General features: G+C 39.8%; 1 protein-coding gene and 1 pseudogene across 17 annotated transcripts in view; one reads left to right on the top strand and one right to left on the bottom strand.

The window, feature by feature from the left end:
* The window catches only part of SRPK2 (SRSF protein kinase 2), a 299,803-nt gene that overhangs the window by 176,541 nt on the left and 101,780 nt on the right, over positions 1-21,482 (bottom strand). The window contains exon 1 of one of the 17 annotated variants that reach the window (XM_063641596.1): positions 11,983-12,095. The exons of 15 other annotated variants lie outside the window; for them this stretch is intronic. The gene's annotated coding sequence lies outside the window, so the exon portion shown is untranslated. Of the gene's footprint in view, positions 1-11,982; positions 12,096-21,482 lie in introns of those variants that run through there. One more of the 17 variants, XM_063641590.1, reaches the window with a different exon arrangement.
* On the top strand, positions 15,887-17,070 carry LOC129484858 (RWD domain-containing protein 4-like; annotated as a pseudogene).

Below are 21,482 nucleotides of genomic sequence, written 5' to 3' on the forward strand. Positions count from 1 at the left end.
AATCCTGCTTTTAAGTAGGGCAGAAACGTAACCAACTATACAGTCAAAATTAAAGATTCAACAGGTGATTGAGATTTAAAAGCAAAATTTAAAAATCTTATATCATGCTGGGGGAAAAATATTAAACTTCATGGAGCTATTTATAAGGCTTGTCAATTCACCACAATTCATTTTGTGTCTGTACTCCCACAGGAGCTTTGCCAATTATCACTTCTCTCATTTGTAAATCCTAAAATTCTCACCTCAATCATCGGTTGTCCCTTATTTCTATAAAAATATCTTTCACAGCAGCAAGCAATAGTAAAATCTACTTTCAAGGCTTTGGTGCTTTGCCGGGCGCGGTGGCTCACGCTTGTAATCCCAGCACTTTGGGAGGCCGAGGCGGATGGATCACGAGGTCAGGAGATCGAGACCACGGTGAAACCCCATCTCTACTAAAAATACAAAAAAAAAAATTAGCCGGGCGTGGTGGCGGGCGCCTGTAGTCCCAGCTACTCGGAGAGGCTGAGGCAGGAGAATGGCGTGAACCCGGGAGGCGGAGCTTGCAGTGAGCCGAGATTGCGCCACTGCACTCCAGCCTGGGCGACAGAGCGAGACTCTGTCTCAAAAAAAAAAAAAAAAAAAAAAAAAAAAAGACTTTGGTGCTTTATACAATATTATGAAGCATCACAAACACTTTAGCAAAATGGGCTAGGTCTACTGTATTCCTGTCTTGCTGTTTGTGAGGTTTCCCACATATGCACCAACCAAAAATCTAAACTCGTTCTTCAATTTAATAAGCAAGAATCAACATACAGGGTCTTAAACACAGCAAAGACATACAAGAGTCTTAGCTTTGTTATAATAAAGTTACCCTGAGTCAATATTCCAGGATCCAAGTTCTTCATTTTTATCAGCTTTGGCCACGTACTGAGTTGCTGGTTTCCAATCACACTGAAACAGTATTTTGGCCAGGTGCTGTGGCTCCAGCCTGTAATCCCAGCACTTTGGGAGACTGAGGCAGGAGGATTGCTTGAGCCCAGGAGTTCCAGACCAGCCTGGGCAACATAGCAAAACCCTATCTCTACAAAAAAATCAAAAATTAGCTGGGTGTGGTGATGCACGCCTGTAATCCTAGCTACTCGGAAAGCTGAGGTGGGAGGATTGCGTGAGCTGGAAGGCAGAGGTTACAGCAAGCCAACATCGTACCACTGCACTCCAAACTGGGCAACAGAGTGAGACCCCGTCTCCAAAAAAAAAAAAAAAAAAGGAAAAGAAAAAGAAAAAAAGAAACAGTATTTTAAGCATGAAACAGTGCTTGACATTAAAATATCAGAATAATAATTGTATTTCAAATAAAGGATACGTGGTTTAGATATTTGTCCCCTTCAAATCTCCTGCTGAAATGTAATCCCCAGTTTTGGAGGTGGGGCCTGGTGGGAGGTGTTTGGATCACGGGGACTGGGATGGATCCCGCGTGAATGGCTTCGCATTGTTTCCTTGGTGACAAGTGAGTTCACATGAGATCTGATTGTCTAAAAGTATCTGGCACCTACTCCCGCTCTCTCTTGCCACGCAACCCATCTGACCACCTGCTCTCCCTTTGCCTTCACCATGATTGTAAGGTTCCTGTGGCCTCACCAGAAGCAGATGCTGGACCCATGCTTGTAAAGCCTGCAGAACCATGAGCCAACTAAACCTCTTTTCTTTAAAAATTACCCAGCCTCAGATATTCCGTTATAGCAATGCAGAAACTGCCTAATAAAAAGTAGAAACAGAAACAATGTATCAGACATGCATCTATTTGCTTTACATATAATAATTCTGTTGATAGTCCCATATCCCTGTAAGATAAATACTATTACATTAACTTCATTTTATAGGAAAACTGAGGTACAAAAAGGCTAAGCAATTTGTCAGACATCAGAGAGCCACTATGGTAGAGGGAAAATTTGTACCCAGACAGTCTGTACATAGGGTTTGGGTTCTAAGCCACTATGTTCTATGCATCTCCACTTTCAAATGTCCTCAAATTTTTCAATGACATTCCTTTACATTCATAATATTTGTAAAAGCTATGACGCAATCCTACAAATCCAGTCGTATTCAAACTTCAAGTTTATAATCTTGCTGCTTCATCCCTTACAAATAATTTCTTTTATCCTCTCTGTTAATCTTAAGACAATTATTTATTAGATTTACTGTGCTAAGTGTTTGGAGGGTAAAAGTCATTAACATATTAACTGTCCATAAAGAAGATCAAAATTTTTTGCTATATTTGACTGTAGTTTATGAGGTAAACTACATTTAAGTTAAGCGCTGGGTAATTTGGGCATTCTAAGACAGTCTCAGAATGAATCCTCTGTATTTAATTTTACTCTTTATGCTAAAGGACAGCTGTACTGATTTACAGACCAACGAAATCACTCTCTGGGGGTGGTAACACCTAAAAAGTTCCATATTCTGATGCAGAGCCAGTATTGAGATCACTGGTTTTACTTACACTGGCACTCCCTATCTAACTAAAATGACAATATTGCAAATGCATAATTCATTTCACAAACAATTAATTAGTCAATTAGTCAATCATGCCAAATACTATTCTACTTATTGATTTAAATATGAAGAATGCTGGCTATGTATGCTCCAGCAATTCCTCTCCCAAATCTACCCTAGAAAGACATTTACACGTGGCCTAGGAGAATCACACAAAGATGTTTGTCACATCGCTGTATGCAACAGCAAGTAATGAATAGCCATGCAACTGTCAGATGAACTATGGTACATTCATAATATACAGCATTTGAAAAGGATGCAGAAGATCCACATGTACTGATAAAGATATCTAAAACATAACTCTCACAAAGTAGCTTGCAGAATACCCAGAATAAACTATCATTGTTATAGGTATTTCACAGGTACATATATATGTGTATATACATGTAAAATAAAGTTGAAGGACATATTCTTAAATAACTAGGAAATGGCTGGGTGCAGTGGCTCACGCCTGTAATCGCAGCACTTTGGGAGGCTGAGGAGAGCAGATCACTTGAGGTCAGGAGTTCAAGACCAGCTTGGCCAAATGACGAAACCCCTTCTCTACTAAAAATATAAAAATTTGCCAGGTGTGGTGGCACACGCCTGCAATCTCAGCTACTTGGGAGGCTGAGGTAGGAGAATCGCTTGAACCCAGGAGGTGGAGGTTGTGGTGAGCTGAGATCACACCACTGCACTCCAGCCTGGATGACACAGTGAGACTCCATCTCAAAAAATAAAAATAAAAAATAACTATAAAATGATATTCCTTATTCTGGGGATGGGGTGTAGAAAGAGGAAACATAGGCAGGAAGATCTACCTTTATTTGCACTTTAATTTTTTACAGATATCATTTGTGTAACTAAAATGTATACTTTAAATAATCTTGTCTTACCAAAGGATGCCCCCTTTAAAACACATGCCTTTTGTGGTTACATGGCTTTCAAATGGGCACTACACAAAAACACTGCCATCACACCATTATAAATAGCCTCCAAAATGCCAATTTTCACTTTTAAATAAAATCCACACTTTAATCAAGGTCAAAGCAATGCAATGTTGGGATTCTGAGAGTGTTATATTAAAGGAAAAAAAGAACAACTAAATTCTTCTCACACTATTCTATCATTTAAAAAGGAAGTCTTATGAAGTTGTACAACTGGCATTCTAAAGAGACTAGCGTTAAAAACTTAAATTCAGTCTGTCCCTTCTATTTCCACCCATAGCAGGATCTTACAACATAACAAAATTGCTAAAATAAATCACTGAACTTTAAATAAATAAACAAACAAACAAACAAACAAACAAGGCCAGGCGCGGTGGCTCACGCCTGTAATCCCAGCACTTTGGGAGGTAGGGCGGGTGGATCACAAAATCAGGAGTTCGAGATGAGCCTGGCCAACATAGTGAACCCTGTCTCTATTAAAAATATAAAAAATTAGCCAGGCGTGGTGGCGGGCACCTGTAATCTCAGCTACTTGGGAGGCTGAGCCAGGAGAATCACTTGAACCCGGGAGGCGGAGGTTGCAGTGAGCCAAGTCTGCACCATTGCACTCCAGCCTGAGTGACAGTGCAAAGTGCAAGACTTCATCTCAAACAACAACAACAACAAAAATATATAAAAACATATTAATTAAGCAGCCCAAAAAATAACAGGTTTTTACTGCAAAATAGGTGGAGTAAGCTTACGGAAGACTCTGCTGTTAGAAACAGAGAATCACATGATAAAAATGTAGGATAAAAACTCCAAGTCTGTAAATAGAGCCATCCTCCCAGATGCTCTTCTCCTGGACCATGCAGAGGAGGAAAACACGTGCTAAAGAAGCTGGAGCCAAATGTCTAGACACTGACTTAGGAAGCTGCATACCACAAAAGGGCTACCACAATAAAGAGCTAAGTATAAAGTCTCTCAATAACAGAGCTTTCAGAAATTCTAGTTTTCCTTTTTTTTAAAAATAACTTCCAGCCAGGTGCGGAGGCTCACGCCTGTAATCCCCGCACTTTGGCAGGCCGAGGCAGGCAGATCACAAGGTCAGGAGATCGAGACCATCTTGGCTAACATGGTGAAACCCCGTCTCTACTTAAAGTACAAAAAAAAAATTAGCCGGGCGTGGTGGCAGGCGCCTGTAGTCCCAGCTACTTGGGAGGCTGAGGCAGAAGAATGGCGTGAACCCAGGAGGTGGAGCTTGCAGTGAGCCGAGATGGCGCTACTGCAGTCCAGCCTGGGTGACAGAACAAGACTCTGTCTCAAAAAAATAAATAAATAAAAATAAAAAATAATTTCCTTCCAGTCACATCATTATGTAATAACAAAATCACTCTCAATGTATACTTAAATACGAAGACATACCTCCAGGATATCACAGGTTCAATTCCAGACCACCTCAATAAAGAAAGTCACACAAATTTTTTGGTTTCCCAGTGCATATAAAAGCTCTGTTTACATGATACCACAGACTATTAAGTGTGCAACAGCACTCTGGGAAGCAGCAGCAGGAGGATCTCTTGAGCCCAGGAATTCAAGGCCAGCCTGAGCAACATAGCAAAACCCGTATCTATCATTGAAGTGATCATAAAAATATAAATTATTCACACTAAGAACTAAAATATACAGATACATAATTTTTTTTAAGAAACGAGGTCTCACTTTGTTACCCACGCTGGTCTCAAACTCCTAGCCTCAAGCAATCCACCCACCTTGGCCTCCCAAAGTGCCGGGATTATAGGCGTGAGCCACATGCCCAGCAAATACAATTTTTTTTAAGAAAATCTGTTGTTTATTGTCACCACCTTCATCAATGATCTCAGCTGTAGGATCTTCTGGGTAGGTAACTTGCTGTAAGCTTCTACATCAGCACTGGCTGCTTCACCTTGTACTTTTATGTTATGAAGACAGGTTCCTTTCTTAAGCCTCGTGTGCAAACCTCTTTGGTTGAGCCAGCTTCAAACTTTTCTTCTGCACCTTCCTCACCTCTCTCAGCCTTCACAAAATTGAAGAGAGTCAGGGCCTTGCTCTGGATTAGGTTTTGGGTTAAGGCAATGTTGGGACTGGTTGATATTCTATCCAGATCCAACATTCAGACTTTCTCCATATCAGCAATAAAGGTGTTTTGCTTTCTTATCATTTGTGTTCACTGAAGTAACACTTTAAATTTCCTTCAAAAATTTTTCCTTTGCATTCATACTTGTCTAATTGTTTGTCATAAGAGGTCTAGCTTTCCTCCTTCTCAGCTTTTGACATGCCTTCCTCACTAAGCTTAATCATTTCTTACTTTTGATTTAAAGTGTGAGACGTGTAACTCTTCCTTTCACTTAAATACTCACAGAACATTGTAGGATTATGAATTAGCTTAATTTCAATACTGTTGCGTCTCAGGAAGTAGGAAGGCCAAAGAGGAGGGAGAGGGACAGAGAACAGGTCAGTGGAGCAGTCAGAACACACGCAGCATGTATCCACTAAGCTCACTGTCCTACATGAGCACAGTTCTTAGAACCCCAAAACAATTACCATATTAACATCAAAGATCACTCATCACAGATCACTATAATCACAGATACATAATGAAAACTTCTGAAATACTGCAAGAATTACCAAACTAACACAGAGACACAGGCTCTTAGAAAAAAAAATGGCACAAACAGATTTGCAAGATGTAGAGTTGTCACAAAATTTCAATTTGTATTTAAAGTAAAACAGCCTGGACAACATGGTGCAAGCCTGTTTCTACAAAACAAACAAACAAACAAAAAATATATATAAAAAATTAGCCAGGCATGGTGGCACACACCTGTGGTCCCAGCTACTACCCAGGAGGCTGAGGTAGGAGGATCACTTGAGCCCAGGAGGCAGAGTTTGCAGTGAGCGGAGACTGTGCCACTGCACTCAGGTGTGGACAACAGAGCAAGACCTTGTCTCAAAAAAAAAACAAACAAAAACAAAAACCACAATATTAGCAAAGTATAACAAAATGAAGTACAGGTCGGGCCACATCTGTAAGTCCACCATTTTGGGAGGCTGAGGTGGAATGATCATTTGAGGCCAGGAGATCCAGACCAGCTTGGGTAACACAGGAAGACTCTGTCTGAACAAAAAATACAAAATTTAGCCAAATGTGGTGGCACACGTCTATACTACCAGCTATGAAGTTTAGGATGACTTTGCCAAATGAAGAAATGAGGACTGGGCCCATTCTAAACAGAAAAATGGCACATCCAAAGCTACAGAGAACCTATCACGTGCACCATCTGAGTGGTTTTGGTGGCTGGCAGGACTTAAGTTGGTACTGGTAAGAAATGAAGCCAGAGATGATGGCAGGGGCCTGTTCCCAGAGCACTTTCTGGGCCATACAAAGATATGTCACTTTTAAGTAGGGCAGAAATAAAATGAGGTATGCCTGTACTTGCCAATGTATTTTCACTCACCTAAAGTGCCCAACTTTTTCCTTATTCTAAAGCCTAACTGTCTGACATTTGGACTGAGACTACTTTCTTTAAAGGCAGAGGGAAGACCGGGCACAGTGGCTCACACTTGTAATCCCAGCACTTTGTGAGGCTGGGCACAGTGGCTCACACCTGTAATCCCAGCACTTTGTGAGGCCCAGGCAGGTGGATCACTTGAGTTCAGGAGTTTGAGACCAGCCTGGCCAATATGGTGAAACCCCATCTCTACTAAAAACACAAAAAATTAGCTGGGCATGGTGGCACACGCCTGTAGTCCCAACTACTCGGGAAGCTGAGGCACAAGAATTGCTTGAACCCAGGGGGCAGAGGGTGCACTGAGCCAAGATCGCACCACTGCACTCCAGCCTGGGAAACAGAACGATATTTTTTTTTTGCGGGGAAGGGTGTCTCAAATAAATAAAATAAAGGCAGAGGAAATAAAAAACATATAGAAAGTAAAGCGAGAGGAAAAATTAACAGCATAGAATATAAAGAAAAAATATCTCTACTTGTGGTTGCATTCCATTTCTCAAGTTAGGGATTGACTATTTTATTATTCTTTATGCTTACAATTTCCTGTATTAAATACATTTAAAAATTCACAATTTTCAAATATTTTAACCAGAAGAATAACTGAAAGATGTGCCAAAGCAAAATGGAATGCTGTTTATTCCAAAATGACGGCCTAGTCACCTCCTAGTTTTTCCGTTGCTCTCACATGTTCCCTTCCATATTTCCTTCTCTGAAATACAGATGAGCCTCAGCTACCAACACGTCAAGGAATCAATGATTCTTGACAGTCATATGTTCATGAGCTGAAAGGTTACTTATCTTAACTTTATTTAAGCCATCCTAAATTGAAATATTCATGTCTGGTTAAAAAGTAAACTACGCTGGGTGTGGTGGCTCACACCTGTAATCCCAGCACTTTGGGAGGCCAAGGTGGGCCGATCACCTGAGGTCAGGAGTTCGAGACCAGCCTGGCCAACATGGCAAAACCCCATCTCTACAAAATATACAAAAATTAGCTGGGTGTGGCGGCATATGCCTGTAATCCCAGCTACTCAGAAGGCTGAGGAAAGAGAATCGCTTATACCTGGGAGGAGAAGTTGCAGTGAGCCGTGCCACTACACTCTAGCCTGGGTGATAGAGTGAGACTCTGTCAAAAAAAAAAAAAAAAAAAAAAAAAAAAAAAAAAAAAAAAAAAAAAAAAAACTGAGCATAATATAAAGTTTCTTGGCTAACTCCAGGCTTTTCCTTATTGGCACTACTCAGATATTCTCAGGGCCTCTGAAATGCACCTGAAGATCTGCTACTTCTGCACCAGTGGTACCATATTGGGACAGTGCTTTTTGCTTGCTATTGTTTTTCTGTTTTATTCCTTACAGACAGACTATTGCCTTATGTTGCCATCTGTGTACCCTTCTAATTGGCTGATTTGATCCTGTTGAGAAAACTATAAATGGTAGTTTCCCACACTGTTCATAAAGTTTTCCTTAATCCATCTATGGCACTTGAATGTTTATGAGTTCTACATCAAGTTCTCATAAAGACAGTTCTACTACTGCTCTCTCTCGAGGGTTCCATTGCCACAGTATCTCTGCTTCTGTTTGAGCATCTCCTTGATTCTTTCCCAAGTGATTAGCTCTACAACTGTAGCTTCCAAGTGGAACATAACAGTATGCCAGGCTTGGCCAGGCGCGGTGGCTCACGTCTGTAATCCCAACACTTTGGGAGGCCAAGGGGGGCGGGGTGGGGGGGTAGAAGCGGATCACCTGAGTGAAAGACCTGGGGCCAAGTTCTGGGTCTGTTACTTAGCTGGGTAACATCAGACATGGAAATGGGAAAAAGAAGTTCTGCAGTTTAGACAAAAGTTTTTTTATCCAGTTTCACAGCATCCCCTGCAAATTTCTCTTCGAGCTCTACTCAATATTCAACATTTTGTATTCAAATGTTAGGTACCTATTGTTTACCAGTACTGTATTTAGCAAGGTATGAATCCAATAAAATTTTATCGAGTTCCCTAAACCGTCTCATCAGAGGTTTCGGTGAAAAAAAATTCACAGTAACTGTTCCTTTAAAGGCTATCATCCCTTGTGAGGTTTGAAACAAAGGGAAAGCTATGCCTGGATCTTTCTTTTTTGTTGTTGTTTTTTTGTTTTTGTTTTTGTTTTGAAATGGAGTCTCTGTGTTCAGGCTAGAGTGCTGTGGCACAATCTCAGCTCACTGCAACTTCCGCCTCCCAGGTTCGAGCAGTTCTCCTGCTCAGCCTCTCAAGTAGCTGGGATTATAGAGGCGTGCCACCACGCCTAGCTAATTTTTGTATTTTTAGTAGAGACAGGATTTCACCATGTTGGCCAGACTGGTCACGAACTCCTGACCTCAAGTGATCTGCCCACCTTGGCCTCCCAAAGGGCTGGAATTATAGGTGTGAGCCACCGCACCCAACCCTTAGTCATTTTCTAATCCTGTTTTTCTCTGCCTGATGCCCAGAATCTTCTCTAATAATATGTCTTTTGGCAAATATTGGTTTTCTTTAAAAAATATAAAATAGGCCGGGCGTGGTGGCTCACACTTCTAATCCCAGCACTTTGGCAAACTGAGGCAGGTGGATCACGTGAGGTCAGGAGTTTGAGACCAGCTTGGCCAACATGGCGAAACCCTGTCTCTACTAAAAACAAAAAAAATCAGCCGTGTGTGGTGGCATGCACCTGTAGTCCCAGCTACTTGGGAGGCTGAGGCATGAGAATCGCTTGAACCCAGGAGGCAGAGGTTGTGGTGAGCCAAATTGCGCCACTGCGCCCCAGCCTGGGTGACAGAGCGAGACTCCATTTCAAAAAAAAAGAAAAAAGAAAATATTTTATTAATATTTAATATTTAATCTATCTTTACATATTTATATAGTTTTAATATATTTTAATATTTGTTTTGTTATAAATTCATATAAATTTATATATTATATAAACATTTTGATGTAAATTAATATTTCATACTAATTACATGAATAAGACTATCTTGGATGTGTTAAACTAAATGCATTATAAAATTAAATACACATACAATGGAGTATTATTCAGCCACTAAAAGGAATGAAGTATGACACATGCTACAAGATGGATGGACCTTGAAAACATAATACTAAGTAAAGTATTGTTTAACTCTGCTTATATGTGGTAGCAAGAATAAGCAAATTTCATTGACAAAAGGTAGAACAGTAGTTACCGGGGCTAGGAAGGGAAAATGGGGAGTTGCTGTTTAATGGGTACAGAGTTTCTGTTTGAAATGAAAAATTTCTAGAAACAGTGGTCATGGTCACAAAACAATATGAATGTACTTAATGCAACTGAACTGCACACTTTAAAAATGTGGTTAAGATGGTTTTATGTGGTATACATTTTACCACAATTTGAAAGTACACTAGTGGCTCACACAGTATTTCTCTTGGATAACACTAGACACACAGGGTTCACTTTCCACAATGAAAGATACTAAGGATTAAGAATGGCTACAAAAGTCACCTCAAATTCTCAGTATACAGGATATAAACACTGCTAGCAAATGTACTTCATGGTTTCTTGAAGAACTTCTAATGAATACTACCCAATTTAACCCCACAAGGAGAAAAGTGTGGGGTTAAATTAGGTTGCTAATAAATGGCTTGCTATCATCAAGCTTAAAATATGGACCTTATTTTTTCCTACTAAAGAATGGCTCTGAAGAGTACAAGAATACTTTGTGCAATCTCACAGCCGTTTCCATAAACTATTCCACAAGTGCTTTTCAACACGCATCTTCAAAATACTCTTCACAAAGACAATCAGCTTTGTGCTAAGAGTACTTTTCTCTATAAAAGACACACAATTTTACAAAAGTAGTATCATACACAGAGAAGCAAGAAAGTGGATGTTCTTTTGATTTCTAGTATTCAGTCCTCTTAATTCACCAACTTTTCTGAATCTTGGCCTTCCTAGGTTCCTAACTTAGGAGATACATAGTTTTGACTCATATTTCTTAAGGCAATGAAGTAGTTTTGAGCCTCTGAACACAAAACGAAAGAAATGTAACAAATTATTTCCAGTTAGTGTATATGATTTAAAAAAAGTCTTTAGAAGATTCCAAATGCATCAAGCATATTTCCTAAAATTCAAATATATAATAAAGTATAACTTAGAGGAATTACAGTGAAACAGGAGAGGAAAGAAAATACGATGGAAGTCCACTGGCTTCACAAGAACTAAGGAAATCTGATTTCAGGAAGCCAAAGGAGAGATGGCATCATAGCCATTCCCATATTTAAATATTTGAGGAAGGCTTATGAGGCTATTAACTGACACAGAAGAAAAACACTGATACAGAGCTTACTATGTGCCAGGTACTGTTGTGGGGGCTTACTACTTCTTAGCTCATTTAATCCACACAAACCCTCCATGGAGTAGACATTGCCATTATCAACTCTCTTTTACAGAAGAGAAAACTAAAGCAGAGAGGTTAAACAGCTTGGCCCAAGGTCATACAGATAGCAAATGTTAAAGCTGGAAAAATCCAGGCACTCTGGCTCCAGAGGCCAATATACATACTCTCTCCTAATATTTACAGCAGGTTCAGAATAATGTGCGGTGGGGTTTTAAGTCTCATAAACTAATTACAAACTAGACACTAAGAATACTTAGTGAACTCCCCTCACCCACCTACTGGGCAATACTCTAGGGAATTCTCAATAACAGTAACTCATAGGTATGATAAAATTCTCAAACTGAAATAAACATGGGCCAATTTTATTAGGTTGGTGAAAAAGAAACTGCGTTTTTTGCGATTAGTTTTGGAATAAAAAGTAAAAACCAGCTGTTAGAAACAGCAAACCAATTGCCAATCAAAGACCTTTAGTTTTACATGGTGTTCGATAAATACACTGAATGAAGTGACACAGACACAGATCTGTGGTCCATAAATCACAGTGATCACAAGTGCTGGAAACACAGGTAGAATACAGCCATCACATTTTCACTATAAATTGTACTCAATGTTACCTTATTGAACATTTGCATATTGTTCAAAACACATTGGCTTTCCCTGATATGGTGGCCATCTGGCCCCTCAGATGTGTCAACATCCTACAGCCCACCGTCTTGGTTTTTCACTCCTATAAAAGATAAGGCACACCATTTACCATTTTAGACACACAGAAAGGCCCATGCTACAATTAATTACCTAAAAGGTCTTCAGAGATTATCACAATCTGGCAAGTTCTCTTCCCCAAACCTACAAAGCTCTATCAAGCTTTAACAATTAACAAAATCTTTGTTACATCAATTACTTTTGTTTTATTTTCATTTTTAATTAAGCTGTAATTTTTTTTTTTTTTTTTTTTTGACACGGAGTCTTCCTCTGGCACCCAGGCTGGAGTGCAGCAGCACCATCTCTGCTCATTGCAACCTCCACCTCCTAGGTTCAAGCAATTCTCCTGCCTCAGCCTCCCAAGTAGCTGGAATTACAGGCATGCACCACTATGCCCAGCTAATTTTTGTATTTTTAGTAGAGACGGGGTTTCACCATGTTGGCCAAGCTGGTCTCGAACTCCAGACTTCGTGATCCGACTACCTCAGCCTCCCCAAAATGCTGGGATTACAGGCGTGAGCCACCACGCCTGGCCTGTAATTTTTATATACAGTAAAATTCATCTTTTTCATGTTCAGTTGTGTAAGTTTTGACACAGCTGTGTAACCACTACCACAACCAAAATATAGAAGAGTTCCATCACCCAAAAAATTCCCCATTGCCACACTACAGCCAACTCCTCTCCCACCTCTACCTCCTGGCAACTATTGATGTGTTTCCCAGAGTCTGTATGCTTTTGAGTCTAGCTTCTTTCACTTAACATAATGCCTTTAAAGATGCATCCACTTGCTGCATGTATTAGTAGTTCTTTTTTTTTTAACTGATGAGTAGTATTCCATTGTTACAGATGTATCAGAGTTTGTTTATCCATTCACCAATTAGGGAAATTTGGAAAGCCCACATTTTTGTTAACTGTTAAAAAAAAAAAATGCTGCTACAAGCAGTTACGTGTAGGTTTTTTTTCTGAACCTAAGTTTCTGTTTCACTTAGGTAAATACCCCAGAGTAGGTCATATAGTGTCTGACTCTAAGAAACTGCTAAATTCTGAGATGACTGCTTGAGACCAGGAGTCTGAGGCCGGCCTGCGCAACACAGCAAGACCGTATCTCTTACAAAAAAGAAAAGCAAACAAAAGTATCAAATAAAAAGGCCCCATAGGATAGCGTGGCTCAGATTATACTGCAACCCTCTGCCTAAAATAGTTCATCTCCATCCCTCCTCAGCTGATGCCTCACGTTGGCAGTAGGAGACAGCAGAGGCACAGGGCCCACTCCAACAGAGCCCACCTCCCGCTGTAAGGAGGACTTCACGCAGCCCTGCATCACAATGCCAGCAAGAGAACCTGTGACAGCAGTCTTTCCAGGGAGACAATGGAGGCCAACGCCTCATATTCTGTTCAGCTCAGTTAGCACACAGTGAACCTAGTTATCCATCATCACCCAAACCCTCTCCTACATCCCACTTTCACCACCATGAATGCCCTCTACCTTCCACCAGCCCCCGAAGACCCTCCCCCATCCATACCCACTGAAACGTTAAGATCTGCCACGTCTCGAGAAGGGCTGCTCCTTGCCCTAACAGGACTGGCTGCCCAGTGGACACTCTTCCTCCTGCTGGAACTGAGAATGAGCCTCTGTATCTCTACAGTCCTGTGTTCTGCATGGCCTGGATGGAGGTGGGGCCACACAGTCTCACCATCCCAATCTGAAGACAAGCAAGTTATCTTCCTAAACCTGCAAAGCTCTATCAAGCTTTAAAAGTTAAAATCTTTGCTACATCAACTACTTTTGTTTTCATTTTTTATTATGAGTGGAGTCAGGTGGGAGAGCCTGATACTTCCAAGTAAAGGATCTGCCTTAAGCCTTCTTTCTGATATCCTTTATCTTCTCATTTTTTAAGGCCTACCAAAAATAATCTGAACCTAAAAACACACTAAAGCTGACATATATATTTCTAGCTAAGGAAAATTAGCAAAAGAAACATTAAGAAATTAAATATATTCATCTTTTAGTCTCTTGTACCACAGACACTGGAGAGATATAATTGTCTCATCACCTCAGAAGAAGCGTAACTCATTCTGACACAATCTTTAGAATGTAATGGGATGAGGCCTGGTGCCATGGCTCACGCCTGTAATCCTAGCACTTTGGGAGGCTATGGCAGGCAGATCATCTGAGGTCAGGAGTTCTAGACCAGCCTGGTTAACATGGTGAAATCCCATCTCTACCAAAAAATACAAAAATTAGCCAGGTGTGGTGGAGAGTGCCTGTAGTCACAGCTACCTGGGAGGCTGAGGCAGGAGAATTGCTTAAACCCAGGCAGCGTAAGTCGCAGTGAGCCGAGATCGCGCCACTGCACTCCAGCCTGGGTGACAGAGAGAGACTCCGTCTCAAAAAAGAATACAAAACAAACAATACACAGATCTAAAATATTTCCAAAATAAAAATCATTCCTTCCAGTCAGAAGCATATGAAGTGCCCACCAAAAATTAAATATAATATTTAAGAGAAATTCTTTATGCTTCAACTTAATTCAAATGTACAAATTAATTTTTAAAATATAGTATTAGCAATAATTGGCCAGGCATGGTGGCGTGCACCTGTAGGCCCGGCTACTCAGGAGGGTGAGACAGGAGAATTGCTTGAACCCGGGAGGCAGAGGCTACAGTGAGCCAAGATCATGCCACTGCACTCCATACTGGGCAAGAGATAGCGAGACTCCATCTCAAAAAAAAAAAAAAAATTTATATATATATATATACACACACACACACACACACACATATTTAGAACACTATGTGCACATAGAAAACTTCTGTGACTTGTATAGTTATACATCTGACATCATGGCTGGGATATACTAATATTTCAACACAAACGAATGTGACTATAAAGCAAAACTGATTTTCTGCCATGACTTATGGAAACAAAAGAATAGCCACAGGAGGAATGTATTGCAATATTTTCATTTGTACTGTAACCATTTTCAAGGCCAAAATACAACTAATAGAAATTAATGCATGTCTAAGCTTCATGTCAGTATAGAATTAAAAATGACCTGAGTACAACCTACAGAATGGGAGAAAATTTTTGCAATCTACCCATCTGACAAAGGGCTAATATCCAGAATCTACAATGAACTTAAACAAATTTACAAGAAAAAATCAAACAACCACATCAAAAAGTGGGCAAGGGATATGAACAGACACTTCTCAAAAGAAGACATTTATGCAGCTAGCAGACACATGAAAAAATGCTCATCATCACTGGCCATCAGATAAATGCAAATCAAAACGACAATGAGATACCATCCCACACCAGTTAGAATGGCGATCATTAAAATATCAAGAAACAACAGGTGCTGGAGAGGATGTCGAGAAAACAGGAACACTTTTACACTGTTGGTGGGACTGTAAACTAGTTCAACCGTCGTGGAAGACAGTGTGGCGATTCCTCAAGGATCTAGAACTAGAAATACTATTTGACCCAGTAATCCCATTACTGGGTATATACCCAAAGGATTATAAATCATGCCACTATAAAGACACATGCACATGTATGTTTACTGCGGCATTATTCACAGTAGCAAAGACTTGGAACCAACCCAAATGTCCACCAATGACAGACTGGATTAAGAAAATTTGCCACATGGCTGGGCGCGGTGGCTCACTCCTGTGATCCCAGCACTTTGGGAGGCTGAGGCAGGTGGATCACGAGGTCAGGAGATCAAGATCATCCTGGCTAACACATGAAACCCCGTCTCTACTAAAAATACAAAAAAAAAAAAAAAAAAAGCCGCAGCTCCAGCTCCAAGCCCACAGCCCACCGCTGGCGGCTGGGTGCTGCCGAGGCCAGGGGCACGCACGATTGGCATCTGCCAGTGCCAAGACTGTGCCGCTCCCACAACCGAGGAGCCAAAGGGGGACGCCGGGCCTCTGGGCCGCTGCCCTCGCTTTGTCTTCGTTGTTGTGAACGCCGTCCACTCAGGAGGCGCCCCGCAACCGGCGTGATGAGTGCCAACGAGGACCCAGAGATGGAACTAGAAGCATTACACTCTATTTATGAAGGAGATGAAAGTTTCCAGGAATTAAGTCCAGTTTCTTTTCAATATAGGATAGGTGAAAATGGTGATCCCAAAGCCTTCTTAATAGAGATTTCCTGAACAGAAACATATCCCCAAACACCTCCAATTCTATCTATGAACGCTTTTTTTTTTTTAAAAAAACACCATATCGTCTGCTGTAAAGCAGAGTATATGGCCAAGCTACAGGAAGCAGGAGAAGCTAATCTTGGAACCGCTATGACCTACACATTGTTTGAATATGCCAATGACAATAAAGAGCAGTTAATGGAGAATCACAATCCCATTAATCCCACAACATCGATAAGCAATATCATCTCAACTGAAACTTCTAATACAGCCCCATCAAGTAAGAAAAAAGACAAAAAAGAACAACTTTCAAAAGCCCAGAAGCGTAAGCTGGCAGACAAAACAGATCACAAAGGAGAACTTCCTCGAGGCTGGAACTGGGTTGATGTTGTGAAGCATTTAAGCAAAACTGGCTCTAAGGATGATGAGTAGCACTTGGAATTTGAGACAAGGAAAGAGCATTCTTTAAAAAGTAAAACTGGGTTCAAAATCTTTCATTACTATTTTCTGGAATTGAGGTGGCTTTTTATAAAACAATTTTTGTATGTTTCTTACATTAAAAAGGTTGTAAGTTGAAAGTTCATGAAGAGATCCGGTTGTACTAAATTATTTTCACAAACTTGCCTTAATAAAAGGTGAAAATGTTACAGTTTAGTATACTTTATGAAGCCTCTTGAGTTTTGTAAATGGACAGGCATGTGGAATAAGAATCAGTGTTAATTTATATGATCTTATCCTGGTGGATGTGCTGTCTTCTTAAAGGAGTATGAAGCCCTTTTCAAACTATCACTCCAGTGGAGCCAAGTATTCAGTGAACAGTTACTCCATATTGATAGGCTTTTTATCTTAAATAAAGTCTTCATCTCTTCTTTTGCTTTATTACTGAACCGTAAATTGATTCAGAGAAATTTAAATGCTGGTATTTGAACTTTATACATGATACTTTTGGTAGTTTAATTTTTGAAAGGTGAACTGCTTCCCTTTAATAAATTAATGTCTATACTTTTCTCTTGATTTGGGTCAAGATGTTTGATCATGAGTGCTTTGAGTGATACGTGGAATAGGAGAATATAAAAACAAATCTGCCAAATACACTAGAAATCATTTTAGTAAGAAATACTGGCCCTTCCTTAAAACATTTCTCTTGCATATACCAGGATGGGAGTAAAAGATGCCTTAATATTTAATTTTTGTATTGTTGGAGACATTGATTTTAATAAAATCCTATCTATCAGCAAAAAAAAAAAAATTAGCCAGGCATGGTGGTGGGCACCTGTAGTCCCAGCTACTTGGGAGGCTGAGGCAGGAGAATGGCATGAACCCGGGAGGCGGAGCTTCCAGCAAGCCAAGTTTGCGCCGCTGCCCTCCAGCCCGGGCGACAGAACAAGACTCTGTCTCAAGAAAAAAAAAGGGAAAAAAAAAAAAAAGAAAATGTGGCACATATACACCATGGAATACTATGCAGGCATAAAAAAGGATAAGTTCCTGTCCTTTGTAGGGACATAGATGAAGCTGGAAACCACCATTCTGAGCAAACTATCGCAAGGACAGAAAACCAAACACTGCATGTTCTCACTCATAGGTGGGAACTGAACAATGAGAACACTTGGACACAGGGCAGGGAACATCACACACCAGGGCCTGTCGTGGGGTGGGGAGCTGGGGGAGGGATAGCATTGGGAGAAATACCTAATGATACCTAATGTAAGTGATGAGTTAATGGGTACAGCAAACCAACATGGCACATACATACATATGTAACAAACCTGCACGTTGTGCACATGTACCCTAGAACTTAAAGTATAATTTAAAAAAAATGACCTGAGTAAAAAGTAAGTAACATTTAATTTGGGGTGGCATTAAATCCACAAGTGAGATTTATGGAAATAAAAGGGAAGAGCTCTTAATTTTCATATTCCTGTATGAAAATTAATTCATATTACTAAAAGAAAATTAAGGAAGTTATGGCTGATGTCCATCCTGGCAGCATTATACACTGGAAAAAAAACCCAGAAAACTGGGATTTGAATCTTGACTCTTTAGTATCTCTGATCCTTTAAATCAAGTCTCATCTTTCATAAACCTGTTTCTTCATCTATAAAATGATGTCAAAGTAGTAACTCAATTCGTACAGTTTAATGGTTACATAGTAAAAAAACAAAACACACGAATATGTGGCAGAGGGTCAAACTAACCATGTGAAAAGTTAGTGAAAACGTTTGGAACAAATTTTCACCACATGATAAAGAGCAGTTACAACCTGTTCACTGTTTTGGATCTTTTGTTAACAGCTGAAAAAAACAGAAATATTTTGAGAAAATCGGTAGAGTTGACTACAGAAGTTTTCATTACGACCTGAAAACAGGAAATTTGCAATGGTATACTTTGCTGTACTACAAATCCAAGAAAACATCCATCTCAAAATCACAAGTGAGGACAATTTTAACTTGTTTATTTGATCTCAATGGCACTGCTAATGTAGCACAAGACCAAGAGTCAATTGGACCCATTGTTCAAGACTGCTGAATGTTAACAAGGAGTTAACTGTGGCTTAGAAACTAGTTTCATCATCCTATTTTGGCTCACAGTCCATGAGTCAAAAATAATAAACCAAAAGCTGTAACAACCCAGATTGCCTATCCAGGTTATTCACCAAACTCGGCACTTAATGACTTTTAGCTGGTTCCAAAAATTGATTCTAACATAAAATGATAAAGATTCATGACCAATGAACATATTCAAATCTTAAAGCAGACCTTGGGGTACAATGGCAGCATTGTTGGAGTAAGTACAGTACACACCATTTGGAAGCCAGATTCATTTCAATTTGAAACTAGTAACTGTATTTATAAATAAGTCTCAGACCATAAACCACAGAAAGTGCACAGCAGTGCCACCTTAAATCCTTTTTGGAACAAGGTAGGCTATGCATGTATGCATACTAAAGTAAACAGAATTGTCCTGCCCAAAGACTTGCCCTGATTTTGTCTTAACTCTTCATTTCCCATTAGATAGTATCCCGAGCCTTAGTTAGATGACTGAAAAAAAAACTGATAAACTGAAAAACAAAATATTTGGTCCACCTTTCCGTTTTAGTATCATGACTACAGGAATCTTGAGACAGAAGATACACAGACAATCCACTGTGAGCACCAGAGGGCTGCCCTGGCCCCGGGTTACAATCACTGATTGATACATGCTGCCTACAGATGCCCTCAGACTAGGGACACCCTCTTCACTAAAAGAAAGACTAAAAGCCTTCTTATCCTAAATATAAGTCAAAAAGCATGCAGCTTTAAAACCAAACTATTACACAGCTAAAGAAGATCCTGACCTAACAGAAAGACAAAAACTATCCTCTAGTCTAAACTTTAGAAGCATCTAGAACCAGAGCAAGAAATAACTATTATTCAAAATACTTTAGGTCAAGTTCATATTTTCATAGGTTTCCATGTTTTCTGGGATTTCTAAAATCTTGGAGACAATAGAGGATGATTACTTAACAAAAATCCTGTTGCCAGCCAGGCGCTGTGGCTCATGCCTGTAATCTCTCTTTGGGAGACTGAGGTGGGCAGATCACCTGAAGTCAAGAGTTTGAGGCCAGCCTGACCAACATAGTGAAACCCTGTCTCTACTAAAAATACAAAATTAGCTGGGTATTTTTACAGGTGGTGGGCACCTGTAATCCCAGCTACTGGGGAGGCTGAGGCAGGAGAATCTCTTGAACCCGAGAGGCAGAGGTGGCAGTGAGCTGAAACTGTGCAACTGCACGATAGAGCGAGATTGTCACAAAAAAAAATTTCTGCTGCCTACTAGTTTATTATAACAGTATACAAAAGACCAAACAAATTTTAGAGAAATAACTTTATTTAAATATATCTGACAGATAAATCTATGTTCGCTTCTTCATTCCTGTGTTACTTTAATTCTTCTGTGTAATTTTGGGGAGAGTCAGTGCTGAATTACCCAAGAGGAAAAAAATGAAGCACACTGTTGGAGAGGAAAACACTCTTTCTCTACCCTCTTAGATTCAGTGGCTGGGGTCCCTGAATCTAACAGATAAAAGATTAACAGGAGGGAAAAAAAAGCAGTTTACCTATGCATGCAATGTGCATACACAAAGGAGAACTCAGTGTTAACTCAAAGGGGTGATTAAAATTTGGGTTTACACACCATCTTAACAAAGGGTGATAAAGTATGGGGGAAAGGCTAGACTGAGGAAAACAAGTTCTGGGCTTTGAGGGAGGTATAAATCATGGGAAGGTAACTAGAAATGTATAATAAATAGGGGTTCTTTAGTAAGGAACACTTTCAGAAATGTAAATGTATAGCCTGCTTTTAGACAGAAAGGTGGAGGACAGGAAACTAAATGCCTTCAGCTTAACAACACCTACACTAAAAGTGGGATATTTTGGGGTGGCATGCTCTGGTCCCCTTCTACATGCTTAGAAAACCAACAAAAATGAGGTACCAAAAGAAGTAAGAGGATTTTTTTTTTTAAGGCATCTGATGTAGTTTTTGAAGCTATGAGTAACAATGAGAATTTTTGCTGGACTTCTTTCTATTAGTTTGCATTTCAGTATTGTCATTTCCCATTTTGCTAGGAAGAGAAAAGACACACCATAATCTTTTCAGGGCACTGGGCTTCTAAGAAACTTAATCAGACCCTGACGGATCATCTCTGAATACCATAGTTTCAGAATATTAACAAATGTCACAATAACTATGAATTATTTTTGCAAAGTACCTATCACTAGAACCAAGATGTTTAAGTAGAAATTTTGAAACCTAAGAGACCACATCACTGTCATCTTCTTGGTCAATACTTGAACCAGGCAAAAAAAAAATTTCCTTTGAAATCTCATGAAGGAAAGCACTGAGGAGTCTTCTACCCTTGAAGTAGCAGGATGTACTCCGCCTGAACAAAGAAAAGCCATGAAGAAAAAACATGTTGGCTAACTGCCGTCCTCTCGTTGGCAAGATGCCACCTTCAGTTGGAAAAGCATTTAACCAAAACACTCATTTACAAATATCTTTATCTGCAATCCATTTTAATGCTGTATACATCTCTAACTTAAGTAGAGAATAACTTTTAAAAAGAAAATGTCATAAATTTCTCAGAATTAAAAGTAAAACACTATTACAAGAACATTTTTGTAGAAGAAAACAGTACAAAGGAGGAGACATGGCTAAATATGGGGGGAAAATGTTTAAACACAAGCTTACAACTTGATTATGGATATGGAGACTCACACTTATGGAA

The sequence above is a fragment of the Symphalangus syndactylus genome, chromosome 6 (genome assembly GCF_028878055.3).
Source record: "Symphalangus syndactylus isolate Jambi chromosome 6, NHGRI_mSymSyn1-v2.1_pri, whole genome shotgun sequence".
In the NCBI taxonomy this organism is placed as follows: Eukaryota; Metazoa; Chordata; class Mammalia; order Primates; family Hylobatidae; genus Symphalangus; species Symphalangus syndactylus.